The sequence below is a fragment of the Denticeps clupeoides genome, chromosome 6 (genome assembly GCF_900700375.1).
Source record: "Denticeps clupeoides chromosome 6, fDenClu1.1, whole genome shotgun sequence".
Taxonomy (NCBI): domain Eukaryota; kingdom Metazoa; phylum Chordata; class Actinopteri; order Clupeiformes; family Denticipitidae; genus Denticeps; species Denticeps clupeoides.
In genome coordinates this window covers 21140866-21160247 of record NC_041712.1, presented here as the reverse complement: position 1 = coordinate 21160247, position 19382 = coordinate 21140866, and the positions used below count along the sequence as shown (strand labels likewise).

The window sequence follows — 19382 nt, the reverse complement described above, 5'->3', positions numbered from 1 at the left end:
CTGCCGCGGTGGGCGTATAATCACTCGCTTTGTGCGCGAGGAAGTCTGTGTGATGTATGAACGGAAAGTTCAGAAAAACTTGACTTTAAAAGGACTTCAGAACGGATGAATTCTGAACGCGGGGAGGAGAGGAGCTGAAATCAATCCCTCTGTAATCAACAGGATTAAAAAGAATCAAGAAGAAAGAGCCAATCCTGTTAGAAGCATGAGAAATTAGTCCGAATAACAAAGCGATGAGATGAATGGAGGTATTGAACGCTAGCAGTTCTGGACGGGATTGAGTGCTTCACAGCAGCGAGAGGTCAGAGGTCATCGTCCCCTTCTTCAGCTGTTTCTCTGATGGTGTTTGTTTTAAGGGTGTGTGTTGTGTCTGTGTGTGTGTGAGTGAATGTGATAAGGTTTGAAATTAGAGCCAAAGGCCTGGTCACGAGGGCGGCTCTATCAGCAGAGGCCAGCTGAGCTAGCATACATACACACACACACACACATACACACACACATACACAGACTGACATCACCACATCAGCAGAAACCCTCGCACAATAGCACGCAGACTCACACTCACATTAACACTCGGTTCACTAACACTCTCCTCAAAACATTCACACAGCTCCTATCTGCAGAAAAGCAAAGCTCCAAATACAACTTCAAATATACACCAACATACACACCAAGGCGCTCTGAAAATATAAAACAGTTGCTCCTAAATCCCTTACACACACACACACACACACACACACACAAACACAGTGCTGCTTTTTTCACTAATGTTTGTTAATTTGTCAAAATGCTGGGAAGTCCTGATAATCTCTGTTTGCCTTGCAAACTGTGGTGGTCCCAAGGTGCACTGCCCATGTTAATCTTTGTTTATGAACAACGTCATTAAAGTTCATCTTCTGGGTTTCAGCAATGATTACAGAACAACAAAAAGGGTGGGGTAGGTGGCGAGTTCAGTGCCGGGCCAGTTCACACAGAAAAAAGGAGTCGGTTCAGTTCACACACAGTTCAGTTCATTCTGATGAAAACGAACCAGTTTGGGGTCACAGTTCCATGGGGCAGTAGTGGCCACCATGGGGCAGTAGTGGCCTAGCCGTTAAGGAAGCGGCCCCGTAATCAGAAGGTTGCTGGTTCGAATCCCGATCCGCCAAGGTACCACTGAGGTGCCACTGAGCAAAGCACCGTCCCCACACACTGCTCCCCGGGCGCCTGTCATGGCTGCCCACTGCTCACTCAGGGTGATGGGTTAAATGCAGAGGACAAATTTCACTGTGTGCACCGTGTGCTGTGTATCACATGTGACAATCACTTCACTTTAGTTCCTTCGATAGCTCAGCTGGTAGAGCGGAGGACTGTAGTTGTACTGCCCGTAATCCTTAGGTCGCTGGTTCAATTCCGGCCCGAAGGAATTGTTTGGGGCAGTGGTGGCCTAGCGGTTAAGGAAGCGACCCCGTAATCAGAAGGTTGCCGGTTCGAATCCCGTGCCGCCAAGGTGCCACTGAGGTGCCACTGAGCAAAGCACCGTCCCCACACACTGCTCCCCGGGCGCTGGTCATGGCTGCCCACTGCTCACTCAGGGTGATGGGTTAAATGCAGAGGACAAATTTCACTGTGTGCACCGTGTGCTGTGCTGCTGTGTATCACATGTGACAATCACTTCACTTTATTATTTTTACAGTTCAGTTCTTAAACGAATTAAACGAGTGATGGTTTCCATTTTGTCTACATTTGTTTGTGCAGAAAAAGCCCGCTCAAACAAACATCGGATTCATCTGGTCATGCTTGGTGCCGGGAACAGTTGCATTCATGGAATCCATTCCCTTTCTGATCCCTTCCAGAATTTTTTTTGGGGTGTGTGTGAGTGTATGCATGCGTACCGATTGTGGACCAGGTGCCGACACTGGTTCATGTTTACTGCAGGCCCTCATGTTAGTTCCACCTCTCCAAGGTACAGATAACCACCTTGCAGTTCTTTTCCGATTATTACTGTAAATTCAGAAGACATTAGCAGCAACTCCCCATGAGCCACGTGTCATATAGCATCTGTAAAATATCACAGGAGGTGAGGGAAAAGGTGAAGTTCCATTAATGATTTCAGAAGGCCTGAGGAGGGGGGGGGGGCCTGAGAAGGTTCTCACCGTTAAAATGATAAAAGGCAGATTTACACCGGAGAGGGGAGTGTAGGGATCAGCCATCAGAAGAGCTGAGGATCTCCCACAGGCCTCCCTCCAGGATGATGAGAAAAAGCGTTCTCTTTACTGAATCATGTACATACACACACACCAAATCACCATACCACAACCTGTAACCACATTCAAAGTAGAAATATACCAGCAATTAAACTCCAAATGTTCAGAATAAGCTTTTAAAATGGAACAAAATCAGGGAAAACAATCTGAAGATGAATCAAGGTTTCTCTTTAACCAAGCACTTTCCTCTTGATGGCAATCGCCTAGTGACTAACACACTTGCATATGAACCAGAAGACCCAGGTTCGAACCCCACTTACTACCATTGAGTCCCTGAGCAAGACACTTAACCCTGAGTGTCTCCGGGGGGGGGGGGGGGGGGGGGGGGGGGCTGTCCCTGTAACTACTGATTGTAAGGATACGGATAAATGCCTTAAGGGATTATGTACATTTAACAGACTTTCAGTTTTCTCCTCTGAACACAAACACGCACCTATTTTCAACTTTTTCAGCAGTCCCCATGACAACAGCATTCGATTCAACGCCCCTCTCCTGCATAGAAAAGGCCGTGTTGGGCTGATGTGATTACTGTGATCAGTGTGAGGCTGTAATTGCAGGGCGTCAGAAGCGGTGACACTGTACCACGCGCATTCAGACTTTAAACCAGCTTCAGAGCCCCCCCCCCCATCTGAAACTAGTTCTTCGGGGGGGCTCGTATATTTAGTCTGCATGGGACATGTGGGTGATGGCAGGAAGTGACATTGCGAACGGTGCTGAGGTGTGTGTGGGTGATGTTTAGGCTGCGGTGTGAGTGGTTTGTGTGTTTGTGTACGTCTGTAATCACGTTTAGGCTGCAGTCTACACAAGCCTGAGATGCAGTGGATCAGGATGAGTATGTGTCTCAGAAAGTATGTGTTCTGACCTAAACAAAAGAGAAGAGAATCAGATTTTGAGTCTTAGTCCAGTTGTGCTTTTCTATTGATCCTGTAATGAAACACTGAAAATGACAAACTACATTAAATTCAATTTAATGTTAGGTGTGGCAGTGCATGGCCTAGTGGGTAAGGAAGTGGAACACTGGCAAGCTGTATATTACTTTTCTAAGCGATTCGAATAGATGTGGCCGAGCTATTCGGCTCAAACAACAGCACTTATTTCATCTTTTCCACCACTACCTGCATTCCAAATATTGTATAGCAATGTGGTTTAGGTGCTTAACATATACATTACGGAATTTATCAGATGCCTTCTTCAGAAAGCAATGGTCAAGAAGCACTGCTGGAACTCATTTGGCCACCCTGTTTTATAACCCAGCAGGAACTAAATGTCTAACAAATATAAGATGCTGTAATAGTGAAAATAAAATGTCTTTAAAATAATATTTTTTTTCATTAATTTATATTTTGATGCAATCACACATGTACAACACATTTATTACACAGTTACTACCTGAAACCTGAACAGAATAATAAGTGTTATATGTGTGTGAGCTCCTGTTAATCGGTCTTCCTGTTTCTGTTCTAATCACAACGACATGCACACACACAGACACACAAAAGGTTCTCTTTGCACACAGCGAGGTCCTCGGATTGCGGCATGTCACCGTCTGATTACAATCTAGCAGCTGCAGCCTGATGACCAGCAGGAAAGAAAAAGTCTCTCTCTCTTCTCCTGTCACACAAACGGCCACAAAATGGGTGTTTTCTAAATAAAATTAATCTTCCAAAGGCCTCATGAACCCGGTGGTCCCATCGCACAACGGCTTTGTGACAAAACGGGAGAAAAATCATCTGATGCTTATACATGCGTGTACAGCTGCACGGTATAAACACTGAGAGTCTGAGCTAAATAAAATAAATTAAAACATCAAAACGGCTGTCAAACTGAACTTAAATTATTCATAAAACATTAGTTCAAATCTTTCATTTTAAATTATCAGACATCAATCAGAGTGATGTAAAAATCACACTAATTGAATTTTCCCCATTAAGACTGAGGTCGAACTGAAAAAATTTTGTCTCATACTTAAGTTTCCCAAACCAGATTCTATGTGACTTGTGCTGTTCACAGTGTTATGAAAAAAATCAGATCTGAGTCACATATGAGCAAATAATCAGATTTGGGACACATTTGTCTTCTCCTGTTGCCATGGAGACGAGACGGTGACTAGACAAGTTGATCGACAGAAAGCAGGGAAGACGGGCGAAATATTGTGAAGATGACGGAAAGGGAAAGAAAATAAATGGAAGCAGAGGTGAAAGAGGATCCCGGGACAGAAGGAAGAGGAAGTAAAGGAGCGAGAGGCGGGATCTGTTGCGCTCTATTCTCGTCCCTCGTTCCTTATTCCGCGGGGCTAAAAGTGGCCTGGCACTGGGTGCTGTGAGTAAGACGATAGCTGCAGTTTACATTACAGCACGGCCTGTTTGTGCCACGGGGCACGCCAACGCTTCCTCACACACACACACACATGTGGCATGTATGCCACACTCTGGCATACGTTTTCATAAATTTATACTTGAATCAGCTATCACCAAAGAGGACAGAAGAGAAGAACACACGCATGCGCTTGCACAGAGTTGAGAGAACCTAAAAATACTTGTTTGTGTGTCAGTGAGCTGGGGGGCGTCAGATCAGGGTTATGGTAGCCTAGTGGATAACACACTCGCCTATGAACCAGAAGACCCAGGTTCAAGTCTCACTTACTACCATTGTGTCCCTGAGCAAGACACTTAACCCTAAGTGTCTCCAGGGGGGGACTGTCCCTGTAACTACTGATTGTAAGTCGCTCTGGATAAGGGCGTCTGATAAATGCTGTAAATGTAAATGTAAATGTAGATCAGCCTGATGAGATTCCTGCCACTCTTGTTAATCCACTTTTATACTTACAGCTTAATACTCCAACTCCATTACTAGTACAGACACAAACACAGGGATGCTTTTTATAGCCCTACATGACACATTGTCTGTGGGGAGTGTTCGAGAGTGCCATATTCATAAACGTGCTTGAATGAAATGAGGAAACGGAGGAGATGGAAGTGCTTCACCTGGAGGGGTTTTATATCATCTGGAACAAGGCCGTGCGAGACCTGTCAATCATGCCTACTGGGCCCTCCCCTTTTAATCTATGTTCATAAAAAATATCATTTCAGTTTCTCTTCTCTTCAGTTCCTCCTCTCAAAGATACAGATAACTAGCAAGCCATTTTGCTCTGAGAAAACAGACACGCACACGAGATTCATACAAAGCATTTATTCTTCTGTGAGCAATCATACACTCCTCATGCATGGGGTGTGTGTTCACGTTACTGAGTGTGAACGGCTGCGGTGTCACAGCTGTATTGTCACAGCGTCCATTTTCTTTAAAAAAGCGAACAGCCGCTTCATTTCCTCCTGCAGCTCGCATTCCTCACTTTTGCCTGTTTGAAAAGCCTCCGCGATAACGGCGCAGTAACTCCTGTAATTTGAAATACACATTAGAGAGTAAAACGGGCCGTGATGAAAGCGCAGGAGTTATGAAGGCCGTAAATCGGCGAGGCTGAAGTGTGTTTTTGGGGACGGAGCGGGTAAATCAGCCCTTAAATCCGCCCCGCGCCCCGTGCCTGTGATTTAGAGCAGGGGTGTGTAGGAGGCCGTCCGTTTTTAATTGGGAGTGGGTGGGGTTTCCACATTTGTGCAGATATTCAGTTTATTTCCAGCGTCCACAACATGAATAAAGTCTGCACAGGATCTTTCTGTACAGCTTGATGTTTTTTTTTATAAAATGGGCGGATCTATTTTTTTCTATTAAAATTTAGGACAAGCGAGCCTAAACTTTTGAACGGTAGAGTAAATACAGAAATTACATTATGTCATACTTTCAAATATGATATTAGCACTTTGGAAGCACCAGCTGAAAGCTTAAGCAATGAGGTGATCAGTGTGGAATGAGCTTCACATGACAGACGTGATATAAATGATGTGACTGTGACACACACACACACACACACACACACACACACACACACGTCTGCTCCACGGCCACCGCTAGAGACGATGAGGAAGGGATGCTGCCTTGAACTTTATAGGGTCACAAGTTAGAATAACATACACACAGTGAGATGGCAGCTTGACTGTCATACCCCTGCAGCGCGTGTCATAGATCAAGGTCCCCTAAGGTGTCCTAGTCGTCCCTGTTATTCAAACAACTAACACACACCAATACACACACGGACTGTAGTACACCTCTATTTCAGAGGAATAGAGTGTTTGTGTGACGGTACGGGGCATATTTTTCCATGTATAGGATTTTTGCGTGAGTGTGTGTGTACTCTGTGTGTGTGTTTGTGCGAGGGTATGTGGCCGACGTGCCAAGGTAAGACATCCATTCTGCAGAGGCAGCAGAGGTCCGTTATTCTTGCCGCGTCGGACTCGTTTATGCTGCGGCTTACTGAGGAGCGCCTGTGTGGTGATGCTTGATCGCGCCTGGCACGTCATTACGCGCAACTCGACTCCTCCGACCGCATTAGGCGAGTGTTTAGGTGTTCTCGCTTCAGAGTCCAAGGTGCATGAGCCGTTGCTCTGCCTTCCGCGGCCCAGAAATAAAATTAGCCTCCAGTAAAAAAGCCGTGTGATGTGACATGGAGGAGAGAGGCCATCTTTCCCAGAACGCGGCCAATGAAAAATGGGCCATAAATCTTGATTAAGCTCTGATCGCATTATCAGACTCTCAGCTCTCATTTGTCGGACTTTGTCGAACCCGTCTGATAGACATGATGGAGCTCTTCCTACTTGCAGAACACACTTACCTGACCAGCGGGTGGCGGATTTTACCTCGTCGTTTGTCTCCTTGTCATTTACTACCAGCCTGCAGGGTTTTATTTAAATGAAGCCGACTCGCCGGGTGCTCCATACAGAACAGATTTAGCGAAAGGAAAAATACAGTGAAAATAAATGTGGACATTATTATTGGATTGACCTCCACTGTTACTTGAGATCTTGGTAAATTAAATACTTCTTATATAAAAAAAAAAGCAGAGTGATCAGAAAATGAACTTTAATCAATGATCATTGATCACTGCGTTTCAGAGTGCAGTGAGCAGGGCCGAGAGAATCTTCTTCAGTCTCGTTTAACATCCGAGCGTCGGTCACTTCACAGCTATATGCAGGTGAGGCCAAGACGAGGACATCCAAATCCTGGACACAGATTCTCTATGGAGGCTACCGATGCCTTTTTTGTAGAATCTGGTAGATTGATTGTCCTTTAGACATTATTGTCATAACCATAAGCAGCTTCATGAGATGATCATTAACATGAGTGAAGAAGCAGCAACAAGTATCCAAAATATGAACTTTTCAGGACTGCTGGAAAACTGTTGGTGGTTCACAGCAAAATTTGCTTACTTCATCGCCTCATCTTAGGTTGCAATTACAGAATGTATTCTAGGTGCAAAAGCAACACTGCATCACCTATCAAATTGATTCGTTTTTCAATTGAATTGTACAGGTACTAGGTCACCTTAAAGGTGGGAAAAGCTTGAAACAATTTATTTCACAGACGTTGGGGTGTCTGCACCTTTTAACAATTGCCGAGCATATAATAAGGAAAGATAATTATGAAAGATAATTAAAAATGTTATCAGGGAGGCCAACTGGCAGTGGTGGCCTAGCGGTCATGGTGATGGGTTAAATGCAGAGGACAAATTTCACTGTGTGCACCGTGTGCTGTGCTGCTGTGTTTCACATGTGACAATCACAATCAGAATCACTTCACTTACACAGTTGTTAACCAGAAAGCAAGATTTGCTGGTTACCTCAGTATCCCGAGGTTCACTCCTCGACTGGCCTGCATCTCATCACACATCACTCTGCATAAACATTTATTAACACACAACTGCAGTAGCCATTAAACAAGTCACACATTCATAAAGCTTTTACCTGTTTGTGGTGCAAGAAATGACTCAACGTTTCAGAGTTTATGAACCTTAAACGTGGACATGGGCTGCTTTTTCCTTGAGATTGTCAGTTTCCCTGCTGTGCGAAACCACAGGCTCAATGGCTCTTAATAAAGCAGCAGATTCTGACATTACTGTCAAGTGTCTGGACGAGCGTCTGTGTGCGCCTCGCACGCCGTCTGCGCTGCTCGGGAACCATTCCCACTTCATTACACTTGAGATCTCAATCTAATATTCTCTCAGCGGCTCTCCAAAAACATACCGTTGGCATGGGAACTGCCCGCCACGGCACCGGTCCCACTCACCCAAGCGAGTGCAGAGACAGGATGGGGCTGATGGTTTAATTTGTGCCTTGCAATGAACGTGTCAAAGTTCATCAATCAAAAACTACATTACCCATGATTCCCACCGAAAGTGCGGCCAATCAAAACAGTTCAAAAATGAAGCCAAAGAACACCCCTTAGCACCTTTTACCAGCTGCTAGTAAATGTCATCTAGTGTGCAGGGCTGCGGCTGCAGATGAAGCTCTGCAGGATCATGGGTTGGAGCACCTGGAGTGACGGTGACGCTCAGGATGTTCTCCAAGAGAAAAATGGAAAGAACAGATCAAGAGCGAGAGGCGGAGCAGAAACGAGGGAGACAGGACGGATCAAGGGGACAACAAGCAAAAGGCCAACAATCCGAAAGCAAAACAGACGAGGGAGCGGTGGGGCGGGAACCGGAGAAGGTGAGGGAGACGGGAGTGAGTGTTTGGCTCTTACCCTAAATCCGAGGGATTTTCCCGCCTCTGGACTCCACGGTGACAGAAGGAGTGGCAAAGCCAGATCGACCGTCAGATAGAGGGAGAAAGGGAAATGTGGGATGTGAAAAAAAGAGGGAAAGTGCATTCCTAGCGGGTGCGATGTGGGTGGACGACCTGAGGAAAGGTCAAACTCAGCAACCAGAGTAACAAGAACAGGATACTCGCTGACGGTGAGAGAAAACAGGGCCGACGTGTGCGTGTGTGTGTTGAAATGCGTGTGGGATTGTGTGTGTGTGATTGACTAAGGTTCACTCCAGTTCACCCTACAGCCAGGATTATTTGGGATATTGCTGCAGTGGTCTTGGAACGCCGTTGCTACAGCAGTCCGTTGGTCGGTTCCTCGCTTTGGGAATACTGCAGGCCTTCGCATGTCTGCCTCCGAACACCGTGCAAGCGCCCCACGCATTCCTGGTGCAGCGCATTACTGGGGTTTCAGTTTAACGATAAGGGACTCGTGAAATTGTACTGGCCAGGATCTCGGCGCTTTCTGTTAATACATGCTGGTCATAATGGGTCGACAAGCAAGGAATGCGCCATACCCAGCGAAATCCCGAGGGTACAGGCATTCAGACTGCACTTTAAAAGGCCCCGCCCCCCCAGATTCGCCTTTCTGATATTGCTACGGAGCCGCCCCGGCCGCGGCCTTTCATCACAATCCAACGTTTCATTACAATCTTTTATTTTCCCGTATAAATCAGCAGTGGCCTCCTCCCTCGGAGGGGAGAGCAGCGCCAGATGATAAAATGAGAGCGGGATGGAGGTCACTCTGGCTGGCGGACAGCTTGGCACAGTTGCGCCGGTGACTGATGACCCGGTTGGCCTGACAGGCCACACCCCCTCGTTGCACACGCTGTCAGGCCCACTCACGCTCTTCTCCTGAAAGCCACAAATTAATCTCAATCATGCACGTGTGGGTGGGTACATTTGAACGCTTGCATATGTGTTTGTATCTGTGTGTGTGTGTGTGTGTGTGTGTTCGAAGAGTGTGTTCTCCTCTCTACAGGTTATTGATTGGAGGCAGATGTATGCATTCATTCAGAAAATCTGATACAGCGACTCTTTCTCTCCTCCTCTCACTTTCATTCAGCTCAATTCTACAGTAAACTATTAGAGCCGGCGAATCCCCTGCGGTTCTAGGAAGAAACTCTGGGCACATTCCAGGAACCGTTCCTTTAAAATCGGTTCTGTAAATAACTTTTCCATATTTCCTATTTCCATATAGAATCACTTTCTTTGCCACACTGAAAAAAAAAATCTTAGGATCTGTAACATGAAGATGTTTATGCAGTGAATGAATTATTTTTATTCGATGACATTGTGTGAACAGCTGTCTAAATGTTTTGAATAAAGAAACAAGGATGAGAACAATATTCAGTGTTCACATTCTGGAACGTGCCCTTTTCTGCAATAATGCCTGATTGTTCATTTAAATATGAAACAATTATTATAATGTAAAAAAGTACCATACATGATCATATACATAAAAACACATTAAATGATATAAATCCTGTTAAAATGAATTCTTTTTAATGTCTAAATAATAAAGTGTAAAAATCACCATTCAGTGGTGCCACATATTCACAATCCACATCTGCTCTCTTGTTTATCCCGTTTAGCTCAACTGCACCTGTAATTAGTCACAATTTTGGCTCCTCGCAGCATCCTGACTCTCTAATGTTCTTCCTCGGTTCCTAATTTGGTCTTGTGTTGAGCATTGCGTCTCCAGAAGCAGCACGTGCTGCCGCTGCCCCTGTTCAGCGTCTGAATGCCGCACCGGGCCATCGGCGCCGAGAGGAAATAGGGCTTCTGCATGTTGAGGTTTGGAAGCCGCAGGCTGTTCCGGAAGCGTTGGGAAGTCTTTATTGTGATGCCTGCACCGGAGTCAAAAATAAACGCCCGTCTACCTGGATTTTGTAAAAATAACTCGCATTTCCTGCCAGTTTGAACCCAATGTGTTTCACCCGAATGCTTACAACTGAGTGACGCCCAGGGGCCGCTCATAAGGATGATCAACAGGTCCTAATCGCTCCCACCCGAGGCTTACTGAGCAGGGCGGTTAGGACCTGTTAAATACCACACGGCTGCATTAATGTGTTACAGAGACTTGCTTTACGGTCCACTTTGTGTTTTCTTTCTGTTCTGGCATTTGCCACGCGCCTGTGGGTTTGTTTTTGTTGTCAGTTTATTCCTGTTTTTGACCCTCGTGCCGTTTGTTCTTTATAATAAATCCCATTGTTCCCGATGTCCAGCCTCCACGCTTCATTCCCTCTCCAGCCCTTTGTCATGACAATCTAAAGATATGAGACCTGGATGGTTTATTGTCATAAAGCTTATAAAAAATTATATTTCCTGTTCTTAAATGTTGAAAATGTTAACAAATTAAGAGTAAAATATTATTATTATTATTAAAATATATGTATACATCAAAAGGTGTCTTTGGCATTATATATCAGGGAAAATATTCTGATATCTCTGATAATGTTAATAATAAGTGTGTGTGTGTGTATATATATATATATATATATACACACACACACACACACACACACATATCATTAACATTTTCAGAGATATCAGTATATTTATATATAAAAAATGCTTTTTTAAAATGAGATAATTACTTACATTTTTATTAATAGAGTTTCAGTGTCTGTTTTCTCCAGTTTATTTATTTTTTTGGTCTCTAGTAGCTTGTGTGGATTATCTTGACTTTAATTCCATGTTTACACATTTGCAAATGGATTTACAGTGAGCCGGAGTGCCTGGATATTTTAGTTGTCAGTGTTCATTTTTCATTATGGGCCGCATCATGGAATACTTGACTATTGTTATTTCTGGCCTGGGATGTTGGTTACTTCATTCAGAAAAGAACATAAATAAGCACATCTACCGCGTCTGGAGTCCATCTGTATGTGTCAGCGGCTACCGGGTCCCATTTGTGTGTTCCTGAGCTGTTGGTTTCAGAATGGCACTATTGTGGATTCAGTCCGAAAGCAATGGAAAACTGAGAAAACAATGCATGTCTGACTTCGTTATTCCGCTAATACCAAAGAGTTTCCTCATATCCTGTCCATTAGCATGTTCGGACCCGAGGCTCACATGCTCCGTGTGGTTTACGTTTCCAGAGCCGTGGCCATGGCCGGTGACCCGGTGGATCTGTGAAATGAGATTCAGGCGCTGTCCACGCGTTGCAGCACCATTCCCTGGGCTGGGAAATGGCTTAATACTGTGGAAAGGATGGTAAAACACTCATCACGTTAATTCGATTCTGCTGATGCAGTGAGGACAGCGCTGGGGTAAGCGATGCCAATGCTCCGGCACAATTTTGCCAAAAACTGTGACTTCACATTAAATCGTCGAGACGCGGTGGGCGGATGTCCACGTTTCTGTCGGAATTGAAATCTTCGGGGCTCTCGGAAGGTTTCAAAAATTCACAGCCAGGGCCCTGAACATAAATATTCCAATAAAATATAAATACTCCCGCACGTAGATGCACACAGGAGTATCCGATGAATGTGTTTCTAATGCGTTTCATATGGAATTATTTTAGCTGCATATGCACATGTAATGTAATGACAACCTTTCATAATCTTACACGTACAAATGGTGCCAAAAATTTCACGACTCGGGCCAGCAATTTGAGTGTGATGAAATCTTGTGTGTTGAATTACAAAATGGTGTGATAACATATATGCATTAAACCTTTATTCTGTATTTATTCTGTACAGTCATATAATTAAAAAAATGTTTACAGTTATTTAGCTGCATATTCCCAAAAGCAATTTTACAGATTGTACATCAGAGGTAACTCTTTCATTGTTTATCCATCTTATTCTTTATTTTCTCCTAATTAAAATGTGAATCAGATTGTTTTAGGCAAAACAACTTTTCTGGTTTCTGCGATAAACATAAGCTGCTCTTGACGTGCCTTGACAGACTTGCAAATGGACCCTAAAAGCAGCTGGATGGGATTGTGGGATGTGGGACCCCAGGATTTAGCAGCTCCAGTCAACTTTCAGGAAAGTTGTCCCCGGTTGTCTAACTTAAGGTGGTGGAGAGAAGCAAGAGTGTAAAATGCTGCCATCACAGCCAAAGCTCTGTGATTTGGAGACTCAAATGTACAACTTTTGCCTTGGTTGATACTTTTTTTTAAATAAATATTTCACATATAATATGATTATTTAATAGTCCTGTGTCTTCAGTTGAATTCTTTTATTTAAAAAAAAAATGCAAGACCCATAAATGAGTAGATGCGTCAAAAATTTTGACTGGTATTTTACATTATTCTCAGAGCCTTGGTTCTTCATGTTCTGGGTCTTCGTCCCTGTGGGCAGCCACCCTTCTGCTGTGGGCCCCGAGGTGAGGTATTAATATTTTTGATCTCAGCATTTATGTTGTGTATTGGCATGTGCTTTGTTTTGAGCAGCGTTTGTTGCTCTGATATTAGTGGATGACAGAGATCCCACCTTCATAGGTATACGCTGTAGCTCTCCTCTCCTACCCTGCTCCTTCTGTCTTCAGCCTCCCGCCACATTACACTGGCCAGGATCTGTGCTGCAGCCGGTCCAGACCCCAGCTGAAAGCTCCGCCAGCGATGCCTGCTCTCAGTGCAGTTCTCTGTCCTGGGCTCGCTTTCTCACCTCAGTGTTGGTCTCACTCGCTCTTCTTTCCGTGCAGCAGGCCTTTGACACCGTTCAACACGGCCAGATGAATCTCTGAAAGCCCACGGTTCCTTTATGCTTGCGATATTAATATTAAAGACAGCAGTAAAAAAAAAGAGTCTGGTGGGGGACTGTAAAGATTCACCCAGAGGATCTTTCAGGTCTGCTCGTCTTTATGAGTGAGACAAGGATCGGCCGTCGTCCCTTCCCTTTTCCCAACAGTCAACATTTTTTTTAACCTGGAACTGATTCTGTATCAGCCAAGAAAATGCTCTGCATGGTTTATTAATCTAGGTACACAGTGAATGACTTCACTAGTTTTAACTCCATTGGATAGGGGGCAGTATTTCACCAGAGAGCTGATCAGCTGTATTGTAATAAACAAAGACAAGCAAAGAAGCTCCCAATAAAACGTCTAGCTGTTTCTATACCTGCCCCCCAGGTAGAGTATTTTCTACTCAGGTTTATTCTAAGGAACCTGAAGAAGAACCACTGCGACTCAGTGTCGCCTCTTCAGTTACACAGTGGTGTTACGCCGCTAGCAGTAAATAAATCTGATCAAAACAAAGTCTTTGTAAACGAATCTTTCAAACTTTATACCTCTTAATGTTACTCTTATCACTTTAACAGCTTTTAAACTAAATATATTTGCACAACATAGATTGTGTTCTTTTATATATTGTTTGTTAAAACTTTTTAAACTTACTTGATAATGCGGTATATGGCAATAACATCTGAAATTGCACATTTTTATTATTGTTTCTAAAACACGCTCAGTAAATGATTCATGAAAAAGATTTTTGCTCACTGCTCACACCAGGTAGATCTTCTGTTGAGGGCTAGATATACCTGTAGTGCACATCTGTGTGTGTGTTTGCCGCAGGAACGGCGGTCATGGCGACAGAATGAGGATTGTTCTCACCCGTACTCCCACAGCTCTGCTTGGGTTCGCACTCACATTCACACACAGTTCAGTGTGGTTTTACTGGAGCCCGAAGCTCTTAAACCCGCGGCCCCCGGGCCGACCATGGCGAGGTGTAAATCGCCGAGCCCATTACAGCCCTGCCAGCGGCGGCGCATAAAGCTTCCCGAGGAAACACTCCGGAGCACTGCAGCTCTAATAAAGCCATTAGCTCTGATAAAAGCCTTCTTCAGAATGTGGAAAAACGACATCTTTCTCTTGTTTTCGTTCACACACACCCGCCAATAAACGGCTAATAGGCAACACATCATATGCTCCCCAATAGCACATTAAAAAGGTTATAAAAGGTTTTATAATACAATTATAAATCAGGATTATGATGTTATAATAAAATATTGATTTGCAGGATTTATGCGTCACTTGTTTTAATAGCACATCTTATTTATTTATTAAGACAAATTTCTCGCTTGCTCTTTTACAGTGTTAAAATGTAACTATTTTAACTGCTTTTTTGGGTTAAAATCTTTGATGCTGATGCTTTTTGTTACGTACTCTGTACTGTGTTATTAGCTTAAATAAATGTAATAAATAAAATAATTTTAATAAAACTGTTCACAATATAAATTGGATGGAAGGGGCAATAATTATTTTAAATTTTTGGGTAACTGGCGTATGTGTGGAGTTTTATGAATTAAAGTCTTTTTAAAGTGTGTCTCTGAGTAAGTGCAGCGCTTACCTGCCTGGTGTCAGGAAAGAGGGACGTGTGTGTTTATTTTGATTGACAGGCTCGCCGGGCCCCCTGGTTGGTCCAGCTGACGACAGCCATCCCTCACACACACATCTCAACCACACAGTCAATCAGTGGGAGGTGGAACCTGATCTGGGATCAGAACACAGGGTGTGTGTGAGACAGGAAGTCCAACTTCATCGCCTGGAGAGTGATGGGCTAGAGAAACGAGCGCTGAGAGACTTCTCTTCTCTTCTCTTCTCTTCTCTTCTCTTCTCTTCTCTTCTCTTCTCTTCTCTTCTCTTCTCTTCTCTTCTCTTCTCTTCTCTTCTCTTCTCTTCTCTTCTCTTCTCTTCTGTGATGAAGAACTGGTGATGGTTGTTAGCAGGTGGTCTTCCTGCTGTGCATTTTCTCAGAACAATAGGGGTCTCGCAGCATTTTTGTGCTCCTCTGCCAACAGCAACCAAAAATAGGAGAATGGCCTGGGACAAAAAAAAAACCTTCCTAAAGCATGCTGGGACAGCTCCCGCCCACTCAGAATAGCAGGAAGCTGGAGAGCGGGCTTTGATTGGCACCCGCTTTTGTTTGCCTTCTGCCGCTACACAAAGCTCTGACCTCTGACGAAGAGACAATCGTTCAGAACAATGATGCTCCTCATTAATTACTGCGAACGGTGAGGAATTAAACAAACACCCCCGAAAACCTCTGCAGGCTGAGCACGCATGCGTGCGTGTGTAAAGTTGAAATACGTGAGACAGGAACTGCAGCCATTTCACACCTGCACTCACACGATACGCGGCCGTAATTTACACGCCGCCTCAAACGGGGCAATTTTTCATGGAGAGCAACAGTACACTACTCTCTGTGTGAGTGAGGGTTTGATTTAGTGTCCAGAGCAAGGACAGGTGAAGCCCTTGCTGTGACTCTAAGTTCTCTTGGAACAGGTGCAGGTGCTGTGAATGTAGCTTCTGTCTTCTGTGTGTGTGTGTGTGTGTGTGTGTGTGTGTGTACTCAGGGTACCCCTAGAGGGAATTTGAAATGAGGATGAAAAGCTGGAGGAACAGGATGGGCCATCAGTCACAGAGACTGTGTGTGTCTGTGTGTGTGCTGAGGAAGGGACAGTAGGTAAAGCCCAACTTTTTTATATGTTAATAACAGCAGAGTCTCACATTATACTGTGCAGGGCTTGATAATGTCACAAATGTCAAATCAATTACATGCGTCTGGTTGCTAGCTGGTTGTCACAATGGCAGCTAATTGATCAGCAAAATCTGTCATTATCCGGTCCGAAAAGGGGTTACTCCGGTCCGGGATCCAGACCGGAGTTTCATTATCATGTGAAATGTTCACTAATCGTTCTCACCTGTGTCAAATGTATAAAGCTGCCCTGTTCGTTTCTGTTCGCTGTCAGGTCTTTAATGTTATGTTCCATGTTCACCAGTGTCAAGGTCTCGGATGTCTCCTGTCTTGTGCTTCACCAATTAAACCCCTGTTTCGTGATGTCACGTGATAGCGTCCTTTATTCCTTCATTCTTCGTCCTCCTCTCCGTGCACCCGCCTGGTCATGCCCGCATGGACGTGATATTATGTATGATATTAGTCTATCTATCCATCTACTGTAACTCTTTTCTTTCCTTCATTATCCATCCTTTTTTTGTTCATAATAAAAAATCTCAGATGCCTACATGTTCGGTTTGGCCCCGATATGACAAAAAAAAAAAGGTCCTGACATGCACTACAGGACACATGAACAAATGAATCATCTGCACTGATAAAATAAATCATTTTAAAACTTACACAAATTAATTACTATATTTTCATTTATGAAATTAATCCAAATGTATCATTAAACATTGTTACAAATCTTTCTTCCATAAAATGTGCTTGTGCTGATTGCGGCCATTTTGGAAAGACAGGGAAGGAGGGGCAATGACACCCCCCCCACACATGACATCATTACTGTTGTCCTCACAACAGGACTTAACAAAGTGGCATGCATAGTAAGAGAGATTTCAGCTAAAAATTAAATGTGTACTACAGTACCCACAAAGTAATTGCTGGGTCTCAGGAGGAACACATGTAATTGTGATATGTATTCAGAATACAAAAAAATATATTAATAACAAAAAGCAGTGCTGCGCTCAAATGTGAATGTGTCCACAATCATATTCACACTGCTCTTTGTTTATGTTAATTGATGCTTTATAAACAGGCTTTTGAAAAAAGGCTTGTTTCCTCTGCTTGTTTCACATTTATTTCAAGTCATTGCATTTTATATTTTATGCTCTTTTAGTATTTTTGTGTGTTGTAACAAGGCTTCAGTTATGAGTAACAGTTCATTTAACTACATAATAACAATAAAATTATACCTCTCACACCAACCCACCCACACCCACACCCACACCCACACACACACACACACACACACACACACACACACACACACACACACACACACATTCCCTCCAAACTGGGTGTTTTTCTTCTCTCTTCAGCTAAACAGTTCATGGGTCTTAATGATGCAGGATGCAGTGAACGTTTCTCTTATCAGTTGTCAAAAGACAAAAGACAAATGAGCTTTTAACTGGACATGTGTGAAGAGAAATTGTCAAACAAGAACACACACAGACACACACTCACAGTCTGGACATCTGGACAAGCCATCAATTAACAGCAAACACACTAAAATGATGTCTAACTGGGTGGATGCTGAGACTGATGACATGCCGAGCACACACACACACACACACACACACACACACACACACATACACACACAGTTACTTTCAAATACCTCATGAGGAACATTTCCTTAGGAAACATGCTGCTCAGCAGGGGATTTCTGCAAAAGTTTACTTTATCTTGTGTGCTGCTCCACGCTGTACAAAGGAAAACTTACAAAAACAAAAGAAAACATTCACCATTTACAGTAAAAACTAAATGTATGAAGTCTAAAGACATTGTAAGAACAGTAAGAGCATTGTAAGAACATTGTAAGTACTTAACCCTATCAATTCCTAGCCTCACTCTCCTCTCTTCTCAGTTCTCTTCTCCAGTCTCCGTCTCATCTCTATTCCCTTCTAGTCTAACAATTTGGGCCAGCCTTTAAATTATTTTTTAATTCATAGACAGACAATAAATTCATAATAAATTCACACAAACAGTTCATAATAAATCATATTGAGGGGGCAGTGGTGGCCTAGCGGTTAAGGAAGCGGCCCCATAATCAGAAGGTTGCCGGTTCAAATCCCGATCTGCCAAGGTGCCACTGAGGTGTCACTGAGCAAAGCACCGTCCCCACACACTGCTCCCCGGGCGCCTGTCATGGCTGCCCACTGCCCACAAAAGTGTGATGGGTTAAATGCAGAGGACAAATTTCACTGTGTGCACGGTGTGCTGCTGTGTATCACAAGTGACAATCACTTCACTTTAATTTAATTTAATTAAATTAATGATTGTGCATTCATCAAGTAACAAACAAATAAACATTTTAAAATGGTAGAATTACACAACCATTCATTTATAAATAATTTTACTTCTTTACCAATAACTCCCTCGCATCAACGCCACCTACATTCTTATCTCCGCCCCCCTTCCCCAGCACCCAGGAAACTTTAAAATCTCCCCACAGCTACGCCAGCTTGTTTTTAGCCGTCCAGTCCAATTACAAAACTAGCACAGTGTTTATTATAATCGGCAAGAATCATACATCAATAGCAATTCTTACCATTTCATGGCAGTTCGGAGTGTTGTTAGCGGTAGACTTTAGCTCTGTTACAGTCCCAGCGACGCGGAATTGATTACTTACCCGTAAGCACGTTGTAAAATGCGCTGGATGAGGGAAAAAGGAGCGTTACCCGAGACGAGGAGAGCGGCGGACTTCCCAGCCGGTTCACAGGCGAGCGTGTTACCCACTAGGCTACTACCACCCTGCTCGGCATGACACCCGCTCTATCGTATCTACCCTTTCCATTTTGATTTCGCTGTTTTAGTGAATCTCACCAGTCCCGCCTTGTCCTGCCTTTGGGGCAGTGGTGACCTTGCAGGTAAGGAAGCGGACTCGCAATCGGGTTCAAATCTGGAACCCGCAAGGTGCCACTGAGGTCCCTTTGAGTAAAGGACCGTCCCCACACTCTGCTCCCCGGGCGCCTTTCA

General features: G+C 43.9%; 1 long non-coding RNA gene and 1 other non-coding gene across 3 annotated transcripts; both read left to right on the top strand.

The window, feature by feature from the left end:
- Window positions 1-1318: 1318 nt before the first annotated feature.
- trnay-gua (transfer RNA tyrosine (anticodon GUA)) lies at window positions 1319-1405 on the top strand. The gene is given in 2 exon segments: window positions 1319-1355; window positions 1370-1405. It is a non-coding gene; the product is annotated as a tRNA-Tyr (tRNA).
- A 7155-nt stretch (window positions 1406-8560) lies between these two features.
- LOC114792642 (uncharacterized) lies at window positions 8561-15150 on the top strand. Of its 2 annotated transcripts, none has more exons than XR_003750140.1 (4): window positions 8561-8842; window positions 12043-12213; window positions 12854-13276; window positions 13439-15150. It is a non-coding gene; the product is annotated as an uncharacterized LOC114792642 (long non-coding RNA). The 2 variants fall into 2 exon arrangements; XR_003750141.1 differs by having other exon boundaries at window positions 8561-9087.
- Window positions 15151-19382: the final 4232 nt, after the last annotated feature.